We start from the raw sequence: 17,734 nt of genomic DNA on the forward strand, positions 1-17,734 counted from the left end.
TCCGCCAAGGGGACCTCCTCACCAATTCCTCCGCCGGATCAACCAAGCTCCGCGTTCGCGGGGCCCACTGAAGAGGAACAGGAGCAAAAGGCTAAGCTCCTTCAAGTAACCAACGCGACTCGAGTCCACCTCCAACCAACTCCGTCCTTTCAAAAGCTCACCCTTGCACAGCGTCACGCGGAAGTTTCCGCCATGCTGAACAAAGTGTGGGGTAAACCGGACGAGGAGGTGCGTGAACTCGCCGACCTGGAGGTCAGCCTGAAGGATTTTTTCGCCAAGCACAGGGAAGTGCGGCAGGTAATACTAGCCCCCAAGCATTGGGTGATATATTTCCGTGTAACATGTATTAGCCGATGCTTTCCGAAAAATGTACCTGAGGCGGAAATTTAAAATTTTTGTACCAAGACTTTGAATTCCTCGCTAGCCCCCAAGATTTTAAATATCCGACTAACTCCTCTGCACAGACCACGCGGAAACTGCACGAAGACCTGCGCGTGCATGTGCTGGAGCAGATCGCGGAGATCGAGGGGCTGCGCCAGAACGCGGAAAATAGCCAAAAGGCTATCCAGCTGCTTGAGACCCGCCTTCAAGGTACAAGATCCGGGTCTTACTCTTGTTTTGATATAGCTGTTCAGGATGCATAATATGTGCAATTCTGTCTACGTACAGAAGAGACTGCCAAGCACTCCAAGTTTGACGAGCTGTCCGCCAACATCCAGGTGCTTGAGGCGGAGAATGAATCCCTCAAGAACTTTGTGAAGACATCCGCCTCCCAGGAAAATCAAGCGAGGAAGGAGCTGTCCGAAAAACATGCCCGCGACCTGGCGGAGCTGAATGAAAAACTGGAGAAAAGCCAGGGCCGCGTGATTTCCGTGATATCCAAGAACAAAGTTCTGGAAGCGGAGGCGGAGGCCATTGACAAACTTATCTTCCGTAAGCGTTTTCCGTGTTGTTGCTCCGACTATCTCGCAAGCTTTATCTCTAACGGAACTGTTGCTTCTTCCACAGCGAGCCTTGGCTTCGAATGGACAAAAGAGTCAAACCTTACGAGGACGGAGGCATACGATGAAGCGCGTATATCAATTGACAAGTTAATTGAAGCCTGTAGCGGAATCGCCACGGCTCTGTCTCTGAAGAAGGCCAAAACCACAGTCATCGATACGATGACCAAACTTATGGGATTGGTGCCGGATTTCATCAAGGACTGGCAGAAGTCTTCAGCACGCGGAGTCGCCTCCCTAGTCTTGGCCACCTGCAAGGCTCACTTCCCCTCGCTCAACCTGGCGACTGTTGCACGCGGAGCCCCCAAGGGTTCCGACATGGGCGCCCTCCTCGCGGAAACCGAAGGATATGAACAATTGTTTGTCGGGCGAGTGGATCACTCGTTCCGGTATAACAAGCACGATCTACCCGAAGGATTTTCCGATGCTGAGGAAGAAGCAGGTGAGCCGGAGTATTACGGGGAAGGATCCGGGTCAAGCGGCGAGCATTCCGGAGAAAGCTCTGGTGACGGCTCCAAAGCCGGATCTGGTGACAGTGATGACGGCTCCAACTACCAGCAATCTGAAGAGGAGGACTCCGAGTAGAGCTCCTGTTTAGAACAATGAAACAAGTTGCATCATTTTGGCCCCAGAGTGGGTTTGTAATAATACTTAAATTCTTAAGTAGCTAGGTACGAAACAACTATGCGTGGGCGGAAACAACTTATCCTGCTATCCTTTAATATTATTCTGCATGTTTCGTTTTTATGTCGTAAAGCAAGTGCTGATGTCGTTGTTTTCCGGCTTGCTCGCTTGACCTTCCGCGAGCCGGAAGACCTTAGCCGGAAATGCTCGCCAGCGGCGACGAAACCCAATGGTAATCCGTCAATAACCGCGGAAACAAGCCCCCAAGCATAGATGCCGGAAATCGCTACTAGGAATCCACGAGTTCGCAACAGATAACAATTTAATCAGAAAACTTAAGCTTACGTCCCGAAGGACGATTTTTGAAAATCACAACTTTCATACACGCCTAGGCGGAAATATCCAGCTCTGCGGTTTTAGTCGGAAAACATACACGATCGAAAAATGAACAAGTAAAGGAGGTAAAAGACTCAAGAGAGTGAACCAAAAGCTTTATTTCATTGATCATGTATAACTATTACAGAGTTTGTAACTCGGAAAAAATATGCTAAGTGTGGAAAGGACGTAGCTGTGCGATGTTCCAGGGGCGATCTGTTTCGTCGTAAATGTCATCCGGATCCTCACGCTTGCGTTTCCGGTGCCAAATAGCAGGTCTGTCTCTCAGCTCTCGGAAATCCACAAGGTAGTACGACCCGTTATGGAGCACTTTGCTAACGACGAAGGGTCCTTCCCATGGAGACTGCAACTTATGGTCTTTCACCTGCCGAAGGCGGAGGACTAGGTCTCCTGCCATAAAAGAGCGGTTCCGTACTCGACGACTGTGATAGCGTCGGAGCTTCTGCTGATAGATGGCGGAGCGCTGGTCAGCTAAATTCCGAGCTTCCTCGATCAGGTCCACAGATAGCTGTCTGGCCTCGTCAGCTGTTTCTTCATTGTAGGCGGAAACTCGCGGTGAATCGTGGATGATGTCGGAGGGAATCACGGCTTCGGATCCGTATACCAGGAAAAATGGTGTAAACCCTGTTGACCTGTTAGGGGTAGTTCGCAAACTCCACAAGACAGCGTCCAGTTCGTCAGCCCAAGCTCCAGCTGCTCGTCGCAGCGGTTCTTCAAGGCGTGGCTTGATTCCTGATAATATTAAACCGTTAGCCCTTTTGACTTGACCATTGGATTGTGGGTGAGCCACAGATGCAAGGTCCAACCGGATCCCCATTGTCTCACAATAATCCTTCAATTCTCCCTGAGCTAAGTTTGTGCCATTGTCTGTTATGATGCTGTGTGGGATGCCAAATCTCATCACGAGGCTGCAGACAAATTTTAGTGCCGTGGCACCGTCGGCCTTTCTCACTGGCTTTGCCTCTATCCACTTGCTGAATTTGTCAACAGCGACCAAGAGGTATTCAAAACCACCAGGAGATGATCTTTTTAACTTACCAACCATATCAAGCCCCCAGACCGCAAATGGCCAGGTGATAGGTATGGTCTTCAGCTCTTGAGCTGGAGCGTTTGGTTGAGTAGCGTAGTAATGGCAACCCCGGCAGGTTTTGACTATTTTGTCAGCGTCTTCTTTAGCTGTGAGCCAATAAAAACCTAGCCGAAAAGCTTTTTCAACGAGTGACCTGGGGGCGGCGTGATGCCCGCAATCCCCTGCGTGGATCTCTCTGAGGATTTCAATGCCATCTTGATTAGAGACGCATTTGAGAAATACCCCTGTTGCACTTCGTTTGTAGAGCTGTCCATCAACAATTGTGTAGGATCTTGCTCGTCTGATGATCTGTCGTGCGAGGACCTCGTCCTCCGGCAACTTCTGATCGATGAGGTAGTCCAGGAAAGGCTGTGTCCAAGCCGGAATGATAGCCATCACCTCTTTGGCCGGAGATACTGCCACCTCTGGGTTTTCCGGGTTAGCGCCCTTCACCGAAGGTATCCGGAGATGCTCCAGGAAAATTCCAGGCGGAATTGGCTTCCTACCGGATCCGAGTTTGGACAGCATGTCTGCCGCTGCGTTGTCGTCTCTCCGGACATACTTGACTTCGTATCCTAGAAAGCACTTGGCGATCTCGTCAACTTCGTCTCTGTAAGCCGCCATGACGGAATTTCTGGCGTTCCGAGTTCCGGCTACTTGCTGTGCCACCAGGTCGGAATCTCCGCAACAGATGATGTGCTTGATCCCTATTTCCTTAGCGATGCGCAGTCCGTGTAGTAGAGCCTCGTATTCTGCCATATTGTTTGTAGCTTCGAAGTGAATCTGCAGAACGTACTGCAGTCCTTCTCCGGTAGGGGACTTCAGGGTGACTCCGGCTCCTGAGCCTTGATGCTGCTTGGATCCGTCGAAGTGCATAACCCATGTCTCTGGTTCCGGCTCCAAATTTGCGTCCGGAGCTTCTGTCCAATCTGCGACGAAATCTGCCAAAACCTGGGATTTGACCGCGGTCCTGGCTTTATAGCTGATGTCGAAGGCGGATAATTCAATGCCCCATTTTGCTGTGCGTCCTGTTGCGTCAGCATTGTTGAGAATCGTTGACAGCGGAGCTTTGCTCACGACTGTTACTGGATGTTCTTGGAAGTAATGTCTCAGCTTCCTACTGCCCAGGAATACTCCGTAGGCTAACTTCTGAAAGTGAGGGTAGCGCTGTTTGGACTCCGTAAGGACCTCGCTAATATAGTAGACTGGCCTTTGGACTCCATATTCGTGACCTTCTTCCTGTCGTTCCACCACGATGACGAGGCTGATGACCCTGTTGGTGGCTGCCAGGTAAAGGAGCATAGGCTCTGACTCTCCTGGAGCTGCTAGGATAGGTGGGGAAGTAAGTATCTCCTTCAACCCTTGTAGTGCTGCATCCGCTGCCTCGTCCTAGACAAACTTGTCTGTTTTCTTCAATAGCTTGTACAGGGGAAGTGCCTTCTCGCCAAGACGGCTAACAAACCTGCTGATTGCTGCGACACAACCAGTAAGCCGTTGCACATCTTTGAGACAAGTTGGCCTGTTTATGCACAAAATTGCCTTGATTTTTTCCGGGTTTACTTCAATGCCCCTGTTAGAGACAATGAAGCCAAGGAGTTTTCCGGCTGGTACGCCAAAGACGCACTTCAGCGGATTCAACATCATCTTGTACCGACGGAGATTCTCAAAGGTTTCTGTGAGGTCGCTGATCAAGTCGGATCCTTTCCGAGTCATGACTGCGATGTCGTCGACGTAAGCGTGTACGTTCCGGCCAATCTGGTCCTTCAAGCACCGCTGCATCGTACGTTGGTAGGTGGCACCTGCGTTTTTCAAGCCAAAGGGCATAGTAACATAGCAGTAAGTGCCAAATGGGGTGATGAACGAGGTCGCCTTTTGGTCGGACTCCTTCATCCGGATCTGGTGATAACCGGAATACGCATCAAGAAAACACAGAAGTTCCGCCCCTGCCGTCGAATCAATGACTTGGTCAATGCGCGGCAGGGGAAACGGATCTTTCGGGCAATGTTTGTTCAAGCCAGAGTAATCGATGCACATTCTTAGTATTACGGTGTTCTTTTTGGGTACAAGGACGGGATTTGCGACCCAATCTGTGTGGATAACTTCTATTACAAAACCTGCCTCTAGTAACTTAGCTAATTCCATTCCTATGGCGCGGCGCTTCTTATCTCCAAAGCGTCGCATAGCTTGCTTCACCGGTTTAGCCCCGGATTTATGTTGAGGTAGTGCTCGGCGAGTTCCCTAGGTACTCTGGACATGTCAGAAGGTTGCCATGCGAAGATATCCATGTTAGCGCGGAGGAACTCGACGAGCGTGCTTTCCTATTTGGGGTCCATGTTGGCTCCGATTGAGACTTGCTTGGTATCGTCGCCTTCCTTGAAGTTGACTTTTTTGGTCTCTATCGCGGCCTTGAAGGACGTTTTCTCTTCAGAGATTTGCTTCTTGGTGGTCTGCATCTCAGTCGGATCCACCGCGGCTCTGTAGCCTTTCAGCTCCTCTCCAGATATCACAGACTCTGCGAAGGCGGCTTCGCCTAACTCGCACTCATGAGCCTTTTTGTAGTCTCCGGATATGGTAATCATACCTTTAGGACCCGGAATCTTGAGCTTGTTGTAGATGTAGCACGCCCTTGCGTGGAACTTGTGATAGGTGGGCCTGCCGAAGATGACGTGATAGGAGCTCTTGAAGGGCACAACTTCAAATGTGATCCTCTCTTCGCGGAAATTGTGAACATCGCCGAAGGCCACGGGAAGTGTGATGCTGCCGAGGGAATTTGCCTTCTTACCCGGAACCACGCCATGAAACTCAGTCGTGCTGTGTTTGAGCTGTTCCTTGGTGAGGTTCATCCGCTCCAGAGTTTCCAGGTACATGATGTTCAAGCTGGCTCCACCATCCATAAGGCACTTGGAGAAGTCATACCCGTCTATGCGGGGACTTACAACCAAGGCGTAGCACTCCTTTGGCACAATGACAGGATGATCCTCTCTGTCAAATGTGCACGGGATTTCCGACCACCTGACATACTGCGGCACAGCCGGAACTATGGCGTTCAGGATCCTGGCAGCTGACTTGGTGGCGCGGACTGTTGGGGTTCCGAGGAAAGTGTGGTAAGCCCCCACGCTCTTTTTCTCAAACGGGTTGGATTTACCTGCGGACCCTGCCTTGGGATCCAGCGAGTTATCATCATCATCCATTGCCTCGGAGCTGTCCTCATCCTTGTCTTTGTTCTTGCCCTTGCCTCCTTTGCCGCGAGGGCGGTGCTTCCGGGCTCGCTTGTATCCTGCCTCCGGGTCGTTCTTTAAGTCGTTGACCCACTTGCAGTTGCGGTTGGTGTGAGTGGACTTCCCTGTAGCCGGATCCAAGTGGGCCAGGCAGGGCATGTCCCTATACTCCTCGTAGGTTTGCGGGGCGCGGGATCCGCCAGCTGTGGCCTCTGTGCCGTGCTGCTGACCCCTGCCAGCTCCGCTTCCACGGCCGCGTCCTCTTCCGCCTCCTGAACCTCCGCGTTGGAACGCCATGGCGACCAAGTCGGATCCGCCACTCTTCTGGTCATCAGGGTTTTTGCGCTTATGGCTGCTGCTATTGCCGTTGTCACGGTTCTTCTTTTGTTGGTGTAGGGGGATTGCTGTGGCTGTGATGTCACCGCCTGCATCGTCATCGGCGGCAGTGTGGTCACTGGCAATGGAGATCATCTCATCCAAAGTTAGCTTATTTGCATTAGCTAAACAAGTGAGCTTATGCCTCAGCAGTCCTCCTCTTTGCAGTCCGCCGATGAAGGCGTACATGGCAGTGGTGTGGTCGACGTTTTCGCACTCGTTCCTGCACGCTAACCATCGCGTGAGGAAGTTCCGTGAGGATTCTCCCTTCTTCTGGATACAAGCTTGTAGGTCGCTTGCCGTGGCAGGTCTTTTGTAGGTGCCTCTGAAGTGTTTCTCGAAAGCGGTCTTCAGGTCAAACCAGCAAAAGATGGAATTTTTCTCGAGGTCACTGAGCCAGATCCGGGCTGGGCCTACAAGGTACAATTGGAGCATGCGGCAGGCGATGTTAGGGGTCCCTCCGGCAAAGGTTACTGCATTATAGTAATCCTCAATCCAGGTATCCGGCCTTTCGGTGCCATCATAATGCTTCAAGTTTCCGGGTAGCTTGAGGGAGCTCCTTGGCTTTGGTTCCTCTCGAATCATCCTGCCAAAGCACTTTGGTCCGATGTAGTCGGTTCTGTATTCGTTGAGACATTCCCGTGCGTCGCGCGAACCGTGGCGGGGGGATTTTGAGCGAGAGCGAGATCTCCGGCCGCTGCCTCCGCCTCCACCTCCGCCGCCACCGCTAGGTGGTGGCGAGGGAGACCTGCGAGGGGGCCGATCTGACCTCTTGCTTCCGCCTTCAGATTCTCCCCGCCCTTCCCGGTGCTGGCTCCGGCTTCTGTGGCTGCCTTCGCCGTGGCGCTGGCTGCCCTGGTCGTTCCGGCTCCGGCGGGGTTCCGGGTCGCGCTCCTCATTCCGGCTCCTCCTTGGCTCGGGCTCATGATCATTATTCTGATTCCGGCGAGGTTCCGGCGTGCGCTCCCTGTTTCTGTTTCTTGAAGGCAGCACTTTGTCGCGGATAACAATGCCAGCATGCCCTTGGGGCCTGGTGTTTCCGGCTGGACTACGGCGGCGAGGGGGACGCGGGTGACCATTAGGCGGAGGAGTGGGGTGGCGGTACTTGTCTCGTCCGGAGTACATTGCATCCTTTCCCCTTCTCGGATCCGATGGAGGTGTTTTTGATGGTACGGGGATCGGATTTGGGTGTTCTCTGGGCTTGCCTTCGCGCTCCGAAGATCCGGTACGCGATTCGTTATCTCGATGGCGATTGTCATGGGCGTCCTTCGCGCAGTGGAGACGCAAAGCTCCGGGTTAGATTCTAACCTGCGCGAAGTGTCTGCCTTGCTCTGCTGTACCACTGCTGACGCGACGAGCTTGCGAACGTAGTCGATATCGATCTCCTCGTTCTTTTTCTTCAAGATCTCTGCAGCCTTCGTCATATTGTCCTTCGGGGTGGCAAGCGGTTGCTGCTCTGTTGGGGTTGCGAAGGTGATCCTGCGGGGAGTTACCAAGTCACGCCGGACCCTTTCGACCTCGTGATGAGCTTCAACGATTTTGTCCTCCCAATGCTTTCGGAGTTCCTTGACCTTTGCCAGTCCTTCGTCCACTTCCTGCTCACGCTGGATGAAGCCTTCCACAAAAACTGCGGCGTGCTGGCGTTCTTCAAGCATGGCGGCTGCAGTGTCCTTAAACTTTTTGGCTGTGGCCAGCAGCTCCAATCTTTTAGCTTCCGAAGCTTCTACGTCTTCGGGAGTGATAGGTTTGTTAAGAATATCCGAGCGATAAGCCGCATCCATGCCTGCTTGTGCGATCATATCTTCAGTTGACAGGAGTTCCTCTGAGGAAGAATCCCTGCGGGGCCGCTCCCGTGACATTGGGGATCCCCGACGAGATGGCTGGGGGTCAGATTGGGTGTCTGCTGCTTCTGATCCGTTTTCTCCCAGCGCAGCGACGGTCGCAAGGACCTGCTTTGGCTGGGCGGAATCAACTTCAGGCTGGGCACCGTATCCATATTCCTTCACCCTGCGATCGAACTCTTCAGTGTCCATGGATTGGGTATCTCCGGAAATTGGGCTTAAGTTTCCCAGAATCGACTCTTCCACCGGGGCTCCGCTTTCTCCGACAGCCTCCTGCTGATCCGGAGCAGCGTTTTCCGGCGCCTCAACCTGCACAGGACCAGCTCCGTCCTCTTGAGGGGCGGCTCCTGCGGTATGGGCTATGAAGTGTACGAAGTGACACCTTTGCTTCTCTAACACCTGGGAGACCCAGGCGGATCTGCATTGGTCTTCCACCGTTATTTCCTGCTCAGGGGCGGATTGGGTGGGTTTGAAATTTTTCAGATCTAAGGCGGAATCTTCCTTAGGAAGCTCCTGCGACTCAGATCGGAACTTCGCGACTGCGTCCTGCTCAGCGGCGGTCGCGTCAGCGTTACTTACCAGTGGGTTTCCGTCGGAATCGACGGTTTCCCCGATGAAGATGTGGATGTCGCCGATTGGGACGATGGAGAGCTTGACGGGGTTTGACCTAGCCGGAATCCAGAATTCGTCCGGGGGGACGATCGGAAAATTCCCGGCGTAGAGTACACGCCCCACAGCGATCGAGTCGTCGTAGCTTCCCATGGCGGAGCCCTCCCGGTTCCGGCCTCCAGACGCCTCAGGCCCCACGGTGGGCGCCAACTGTCGTTGCCTAATCGACGGTACCTCGGAGGAGGGATCCTCACGAGGGGGAGAAGAAGTAGGGGCCATAGGGCGGAGTGCACACGGGACGGTGGTACGCGAGTTACCCAGCTTCGGAACACCCGCACGATGACAGGGCCTACTCGCTGCTTGTCCGGAATTATCCGGGCGCTTTCGCGTTGTTACAATGAGTTGTGGTTGTGCCTCTAGGGCTCCCGGGATCCGGCTTATAAAGGCGCACGGATCTAGGGTTTACATGGAGAGTCCTAGCCGGATTACAGATAGCCTAACTACGGTACAATATCTTGCCGTGCACGTCACGGATCCGCCTTCCTTACATGTCGTACTGGATCCGGGTTCCTACTGGGCCTCCATGGATCCGGGTTACTCCCAAGGTCGGTCGGATCCGGCTTCCTGTTCCTGGGCCGGACATCTTCCGTCAGGATCAACAGCAACTGGGCCGCCCGATGGGCCACATGCCTCATCACCGTCTGTGGGCCACCCGGGCTTGCCGGATCTAGGCACTGTCGATGGTACACCCATGAAGTATACCCACAACAGGACGAAATCAACGCCCAGGTTCCTATTTTGCCCGGAAGCATCCAGAACACCCGAGAGCCGCCAGAGGGGGGCCCTGTGGGCCCCAGATGATAGGGTGGCGCGGCCTGGGCCCTGGCCGCGCCAGCCTATGGTGTGGTCGCCCCTTCGACCCTCCGAGGCTGCCCTTTCGCCTATATAAAGCCCCTGCATCGAAAACCCTTACGGAGGAAGCCACGGTACGCGAAACCTTCCAGAGCCGCCGCCATCGCGAAGCCAGGATCCGGGGACAGGAGTCTCGTTCCGGCACCCTGCCGGACGGGGAAGTGCCTCGGAAGGCTTCTCCATCGACACCGCTGCCATCTCCACCGCCATCTTCATCACCGCTGCTGCTCCCATGAGGAGGGAGTAGTTCTCCATCGAGGCTCGGGGCTGTACCGGTAGCTATGTGGTTCATCTCTCTCCTATGTACTTCAATACAATAATCTCATGAGCTGCCTTACATGATTGAGATTCATATGATGATGCTTGTAATCTAGATGTCATTGTGCTAGTCGGTGAGTTTTACTTATGTGATCTCCGGAGACTCCTTGTCCCACGTGTGTAAAGGTGACAGAGTGTGTGCACGTGTGGGTCTCTTAGGCTATATTTCAGAGAATACTTATTCATCGTTATGAATGGCATAGTGAAGTGATTATTTATATCTCTTTATGATTGCAATGTATTTTGTATCACAATTTATCTATGTGCTACTCTAGCAATGTTATTAAAGTAGTTTTATTCCTCCTGCACGATGTAATGGTGACGATGTAGTGCATCCGTGTTAGTACTTGGTTTATGCTATGATCATGATCTCTTGTAGATTGCGAAGTTAACTATTGCTATGATAGTATTGATGTGTATTATTCCTCCTACATAAGCATGAAGGTGACGAGTGTGCATGCTATGTTAGTACTTGGTTTAGTCGTTTCGATCTTTCATGCACTCTAAGGTTATTTAAATATGAACATTTAATTGTGGAGCTTGTTAACTCCGGCATAGAGGGTTCGTGTAATCCTACGCAATGTGTTCATCATCCAACAAGAGAGTGTAGAGTATGCATTTATGTATTCTGTTATGTGATCAATGTTGAGAGTGTCCACTAGTGAAAGTCTATTCCCTAGGCCTTGTTCCTAAATACAGCTATCGCTGCTTGTTACTGTTTTACTGCGTTACTACTGAAACATGCAGTAGTAACGCAGTAAAACAGTAAACAAGCAGCGATAGCAGTATTTAGGAACAAGGCCTAGGGATTAGACTTTCACTAGTGGACACTCTCAACTTTGATCACATAACAGAATAGATAAATGCATACTCTACACTCTCTTGTTGGATGATGAACACATTGCGTAGGATTACACGAACCCTCAATGCCGGAGTTAACAAGCTCCACAATTCAATGTTCATATTTAAATAACCTTAGAGTGCATGAAAGATCGACACGACTAAACCAAGTACTAACATAGCATGCACACTGTCACCTTCATACCAGGTAGGAGGAATAGATCACATCAATACCATCATAGCAGTAGTTAACTTCATAATCTACAAGAGATCATAATCATAGCCTACGCCAAGTACTAACACGGATGCACACACTGTCACCATTACATCGTGCAGGAGGAATAAACTACTTTAATAACATTACTAGAGTAGCACATAGATAAATAGTGATACAAAACACATTGCAATCATAAAGGGATATAAATAAGCACTTCACTATGCCATTCATAACGTTGAATAAGTATTCTGTGAAATATAGCCTAAGAGACCCACACGGTGCACACACCGTCACCTTTACACACGTGGGACAAGGAGTCTCCTGAGATCACATAAGTAAAACCCACTTGACTAGCATAATGACATCTAGATTACAAGCATCATCATATGAATCTCAATCATGTAAGGCAGCTCATGAGATTATTGTATTGAACTACATAGGAGAGAGATGAACCACATAGCTACCGGTACAGCCCCGAGCCTCGATGGAGAACTACTCCCTCTTCATGGGAGCAGCAGCGTTGATGAAGATGTCGGTGGAGATGGCAGCGGTGTCGATGGAGAAGCCTTCCGGGGGCACTTCCCCGTGCCGGCGGCGTGCCGGAACAGAGACTCCTGTCCCCCAGATCTTGGCTTCGCGATGGCGGCGGCTCTGGAAGGTTTCGCGTACCGTGGCTTATTTGTATCGGGGTTTAGGTCAGGGACCTTTAAATAGGCGAAGAGGCGGAGTCGGAGGGTCGACGAGGCGGCGACACACTAGGGGGGCGCGGGCCCAGCCCTGGCCGCGCCACCCCCATGTGTGGGCCCCCAGTGGCCCCTCTCTGACGGTTCTCGGGTGTTCTGGATGCTTCCGGGCAAAATAGGAACCCGGGCGTTGATTTCGTCCAATTCCGAGAATATTTCGTTACTAGGATTTCTGAAACCAAAGACAGCGAGAAAACAGAACCGGCACTTCGGCATCTCGTCAATAGGTTAGTTCCGGAAAACGCATAAATATGACATATAATGTGTATAAAACATGTAGGTATCATCAATAAAGTAGCATGGAACATAAGAAATTATCGATACGTCGGAGACGTATCAGCATCCCCAAGCTTAGTTCTGCTCGTCCCGAGCAGGTAAAACGATAACAAAGATAATTTCTGAAGTGACATGTCATCATAACCTTGATCATACTATTGTAAGCATATGTAATGAATGCAGCGATCAAAACAATGGTAATGACATGAGTAAACAAGTGAATCATAAAGCAAAGACTTTTCATGAATAGTACTTCAAGACAAGCATCAATAAGTCTTGCATAATAGTTAACTCATAAAGCAATAATTTCATAGTATAGGTATCGAAGCAACACAAAGGAAGATTAAGTTTCAGCGGTTGCTTTCAACTTATAACATGTATATCTCATGGATGGTGTCAATGTAAAGTAATATAACAAGTGCAATATGCAAGTATGTAGGAATCAATGCACAGTTCACACAAGTGTTTGCTTCTTGGGGTGGAGAGAAATACGTGAACTGACTCAACATAAAAGTAAAAGAAAGGTCCTTCAAAGAGGAAAGCATCGATTGCTATATTTGTGCTAGAGCTTTTATTTTGAAAACATAAAGAGAGCATAAAAATAAAGTTTTGAGAGGTGTTTGTTATTGTCAACGAATGGTAGTGGGCACTCTAACCCCCTTGCCAGACAAACCTTCAAAGAGCGGCTCCCATTTTATTTTATTTTTGGGTGGAACTCCTTCCAACCTTTCTTTCACAAACCATGGCTAACCGAATCCTCGGTGCCTCGCCAACAATCTCATACCATGAAGGAGTGCCTTTTTATTTTAGTTTTATTATGATGACACTCCTCCCCACCTTTGCTTTCTCAAGCCATGGCTAACCGAATCCTTCGGGTGCCGTCCAACAATCATATACCATGGAGGAGTGTCTATTTTTGTTAATTAATTTGGGACCGGGAATCCCATTGCCGACTCTTTTTGCAAAATTATTGGATAAGCGGATGAAGCCACTAGTCCATTGGTGAAAGTTGCCCAACAAGATTGAAAGATAAACACCACATACTTCCTCATGAGCTATAAAACATTGACACAAATAAGAGGTAATAACTTTTGAATTGTTTAAAGGTAGCACTCAAGCAATTTACTTTGAAATGGCGGAGAAATACCATGTAGTAGGTAGGTATGGTGGACACAAATGGCATGAATATTGGCTCAAGTATTTGGATGCATGAGAAGTATTCCCTCTCGATACAAGGTTTAGGCTAGCAAAGTTATTTGAAACAAACACAAGTATGAACCGGTGCAGCAAAACTCACATAAAAGACATATTGTAAACATTATAAGACTCTACACCGTCTTCCTTGTTGTTCAAACTCTTTACTAGAAATTATCTAGACCTTAGAGAGACCAATTATGCAAACCAAATTTTAGCAAGCTCTATGTATTCCTTCATTAATAGGTGCAAGGTATATGATGCAAGAGCTTAAACATGAGCACAACAATTGCCAAGTATCACATTATCCAAGACATTTTACCAATTACTACATGTAGCATTTTTCCAATTCCAACCATATAACAATATAACGAAGAGGAAACTTCGCCATGAATATTATGAGCTAAGAACACATGTGTTCATACGGACCAGCGGAGCGTGTCTCTCTCCCACACAAGGATGAACTTATTCAGAGAACTAACAAAACAAAAATAAAAGCACACACAGACGCTCCAAGTAAAGTACATAAGATGTGACCGAATAAAAATATAGTTTCAAGAGAAGGAACCTGATACTTTGTCGATGAAGAAGGGGATGCCTTGGGCATCCCCAAGCTTAGACGCTTGAGTCTTCTTAAAATATGCAGGGATGAACCACGGGGGCATCCCCAAGCTTAGACCTTTCACTCTTCTTGATCATAATGTATCATCCTCTTCTCTTGACCCTTGAAAACTTCCTTCACACCAAACTTCAAGCAAACTCATTAGAGGGTTAGTGCATAATCAAAAATTCACATGTTCAGAGGTGACACAATCATTCTTAACACTTCTGGACATTCCACATAACTTCTGAAAGTTAATGGAACAAACAAACTCATTCAACTTAACAAAAGCGGCAATGCGAAATAAAAGGCAGAATCTGTCAAAAACAGAACAGTCCGTAAAGACAAATTTTAAAATGGCACCAGACTTGCTCAAACGGAAAAACTCAAAACTAATGAAAGTTGCGTACATATCTGAGGATCACGCTCGTAAATTGGCAGATTTTTTCGAATTTTCTACAGAGACTTGTGCCAGAATTCGTGACAGACAGACAATGCTGTTTCTGCGCAGCGATCCCAAATATAACATCAACTTTAACATAGAAACTTTACTTGGCACAAAAACATGATAAGCAGAGGTTGCTACAGTAGTAAACAACTTCCAAGACACAAATATAAAACAAAGTACTGCAGTAAAAAAAACACATGGGTTATCTCCCAAGAAGTTCTTTCTTTATAGCCATAAAGATGGGCTCAGCAGTTTTAATGATGCACTCGCAAGAAATAGAAGTTGAAACAAAAGAGAGCATCAAGAGTCAAATTCAAAACACATTTAAGTCTAACATGCTTCCTATGCATAGGAATCTTGTAAATAAACAAGTTCATGAAGAGCAAAGTAACAAGCATAGGAAGATAAAACAAGTGTAGCTTCAAAAATTTCAGCACATAGAGAGGTGTTTTAGTAACATGAAAATTTTTACAACCATATTTTCCTCTCTCATAATAACTTTCAGTAGCAACATGAGCAAACTCAACAATATAACTATCACATAAGGCATTCTTATCATGAGTCTCATGCATAAAATAATTACTTCTCCCAACATAAGCATAGTCATTCTTATTAATTGTAGTGGGAGCAAATTCAACAAAGTAGCTATCAAATATAGGAGGTATATTGTAATCATAATCAAATTTATCCTCCATAACAGGTGGTAACAAAAGACTACTATCATTATAATCATCATAAATAGGAGGCAAAGTATCATCAAAGTAAATTTTCTCCTCAATGCTTGGGGGACTAAAAATATCATGCTCATCAAAGCCAGCTTCCCCAAGCTTAGAATTTTCCATAGCATTAGCAACAATGGTGTTCAAAGCATTCATAGTAATAACATTCCCATTAGTATGCATATAAAGTTCCATGGGTTTCTTAATTCTTTCTTCAAACACATCATGTCCTAATTCAAGATAAAGTTCATAAAGATCTCTCATATTTTTGTTGTTTTCCATTATGCCTAACTAGTGTAAACAAGAAACCAAATGTCGCAATTGCAGAGTCTAAAGGAAATAGCTTCGAGTACTTACAATGGCGCCGGAAAATAGCTTAGTAGCCGAGATCCGGAGTGTGAGTACCTTTTACCTTTCCTCCCCTGCAACGGCGCCAGAAAAGTGCTTGATGTCTACGGGAGCTTCTATTCTTGTAGACAGTGTTGGGCCTCCAAGAGCAGAGGTTTGTAGAACAGCAGACAAGTTTCCCTTAAGTGGATTACCCAAGGTTTATCGAACTCGGGGAGGAAGAGGTCAAAGATATCCCTCTCATGCAACCCCGCAACCACAAAGCAAGAAGTCTCTTGTGTCCCCAACACACCTAATAGGTGCACTAGCTCGGCGAAGAGATAGTGAAATACAAGTGGTATGAATGAATATGAGCAGTAGTACGGCGCCGTAAAAATAGCTCGTCGGCGTGCGTTGATGGTAGTAATATTGCAGGAAGTAAACATGCAGTAGTAACGCAGCAGTAGTAACGCAACAGAAACAATAAACAAGCAGCGATAGCGATATTTAGGAACAAGGCCTAGAGATTAGACTTTCACTAGTGGACACTCTCAACTTTGATCACATAACAGAATAGATAAATGCATACTCTACACTCTCTTGTTGGATGATGAACACATTGCGTAGGATTACACGAACCCTCAATGCCGGAGTTAACAAGCTCCACAATTCAATGTTCATATTTAAATAACCTTAGAGTGCATGAAAGATCGACACGACTAAACCAAGTACTAACATAGCATGCACACTGTCACCTTCACACCAGGTAGGAGGAATAGATCACATCAATACCATCATAGCAGTACTTAACTTCATAATCTACAAGAGATCATAATCATAGCCTACGCCAAGTACTAACACGGATGCACACACTGTCACCATTACATCGTGCAGGAGGAATAAACTACTTTAATAACATTACTAGAGTAGCGCATAGATAAATAGTGATACAAAACACATTGCAATCATAAAGGGATATAAATAAGCACTTCACTATGCCATTCATAACAGTGAATAAGTATTCTGTGAAATATAGCCTAAGAGACCCACACGATGCACACACTGTCACCTTTACACACGTGGGACAAGGAGTCTCCGGAGATCACATAAGTAAAACCCACTTGACTAGCATAATGACATCTAGATTACAAGCATCATCATATGAATCTCAATCATGTAAGGCAGCTCATGAGATTATTGTATTGAACTACATAGGAGAGAGATGAACCACATAGCTACCGGTACAGCCCCGAGCCTCGATGGAGAACTACTCCCTCTTCATGGGAGCATCAGCGTTGATGAAGATGGCGGTGGAGATGGAAGCGGTGTCGATGGAGAAGCCTTCCGGGGGCACTTCCCCGTCCCGGCGGCGTGCCGGAACAGACTCCTGTCCCCCAGATCTTGGCTTCGCGATGGCGGCGGCTCTGGAAGGTTTCGCGTACCGTGGCTTATTCGTATCGGGGTTTAGGTCAGGGACCTTTAAATAGGCGAAGAGGCGGAGTCGGAGGGTCGACGAGGTGGCGACACACTAGGGGGGGCGCGGGCCCAGCCCTGGCCGCACCACCCCCATGTGTGGGCCCCCTGTGGCCCCTCTCTGACGGTTCTCGGGTGTTCTGGATGCTTCCGGGCAAAATAGGAACCTGGGCGTTGATTTCGTCCAATTCCGAGAATATTTCGTTACTAGGATTTCTGAAACCAAAAACATCAGAAAACCAGAAAACAAGAACTGGCACTTCGGCATCTCGTCAATAGGTTAGTTCCGGAAAACGCATAAATATGACATATAATGTGTATAAAACATGTAGGTATCATCAATAAAGTAGCATGGAACATAAGAAATTATCGATACGTCGGAGACGTATCAAAACTTCCCCATGGTGTGTGGATGTTGGAAGGCACTCGAGGATTCGGTTAGCCATGGCTTGTGTAAGCAAAGGTTGGGGGAGTGTCATCCATAATGAAACTAAAATACATGTGTAAACAAAAGAGAAGAAGGATGATCTACC

Source organism: Lolium rigidum, chromosome 4 (genome assembly GCF_022539505.1).
Source record: "Lolium rigidum isolate FL_2022 chromosome 4, APGP_CSIRO_Lrig_0.1, whole genome shotgun sequence".
Classification (NCBI taxonomy): domain Eukaryota; kingdom Viridiplantae; phylum Streptophyta; class Magnoliopsida; order Poales; family Poaceae; genus Lolium; species Lolium rigidum.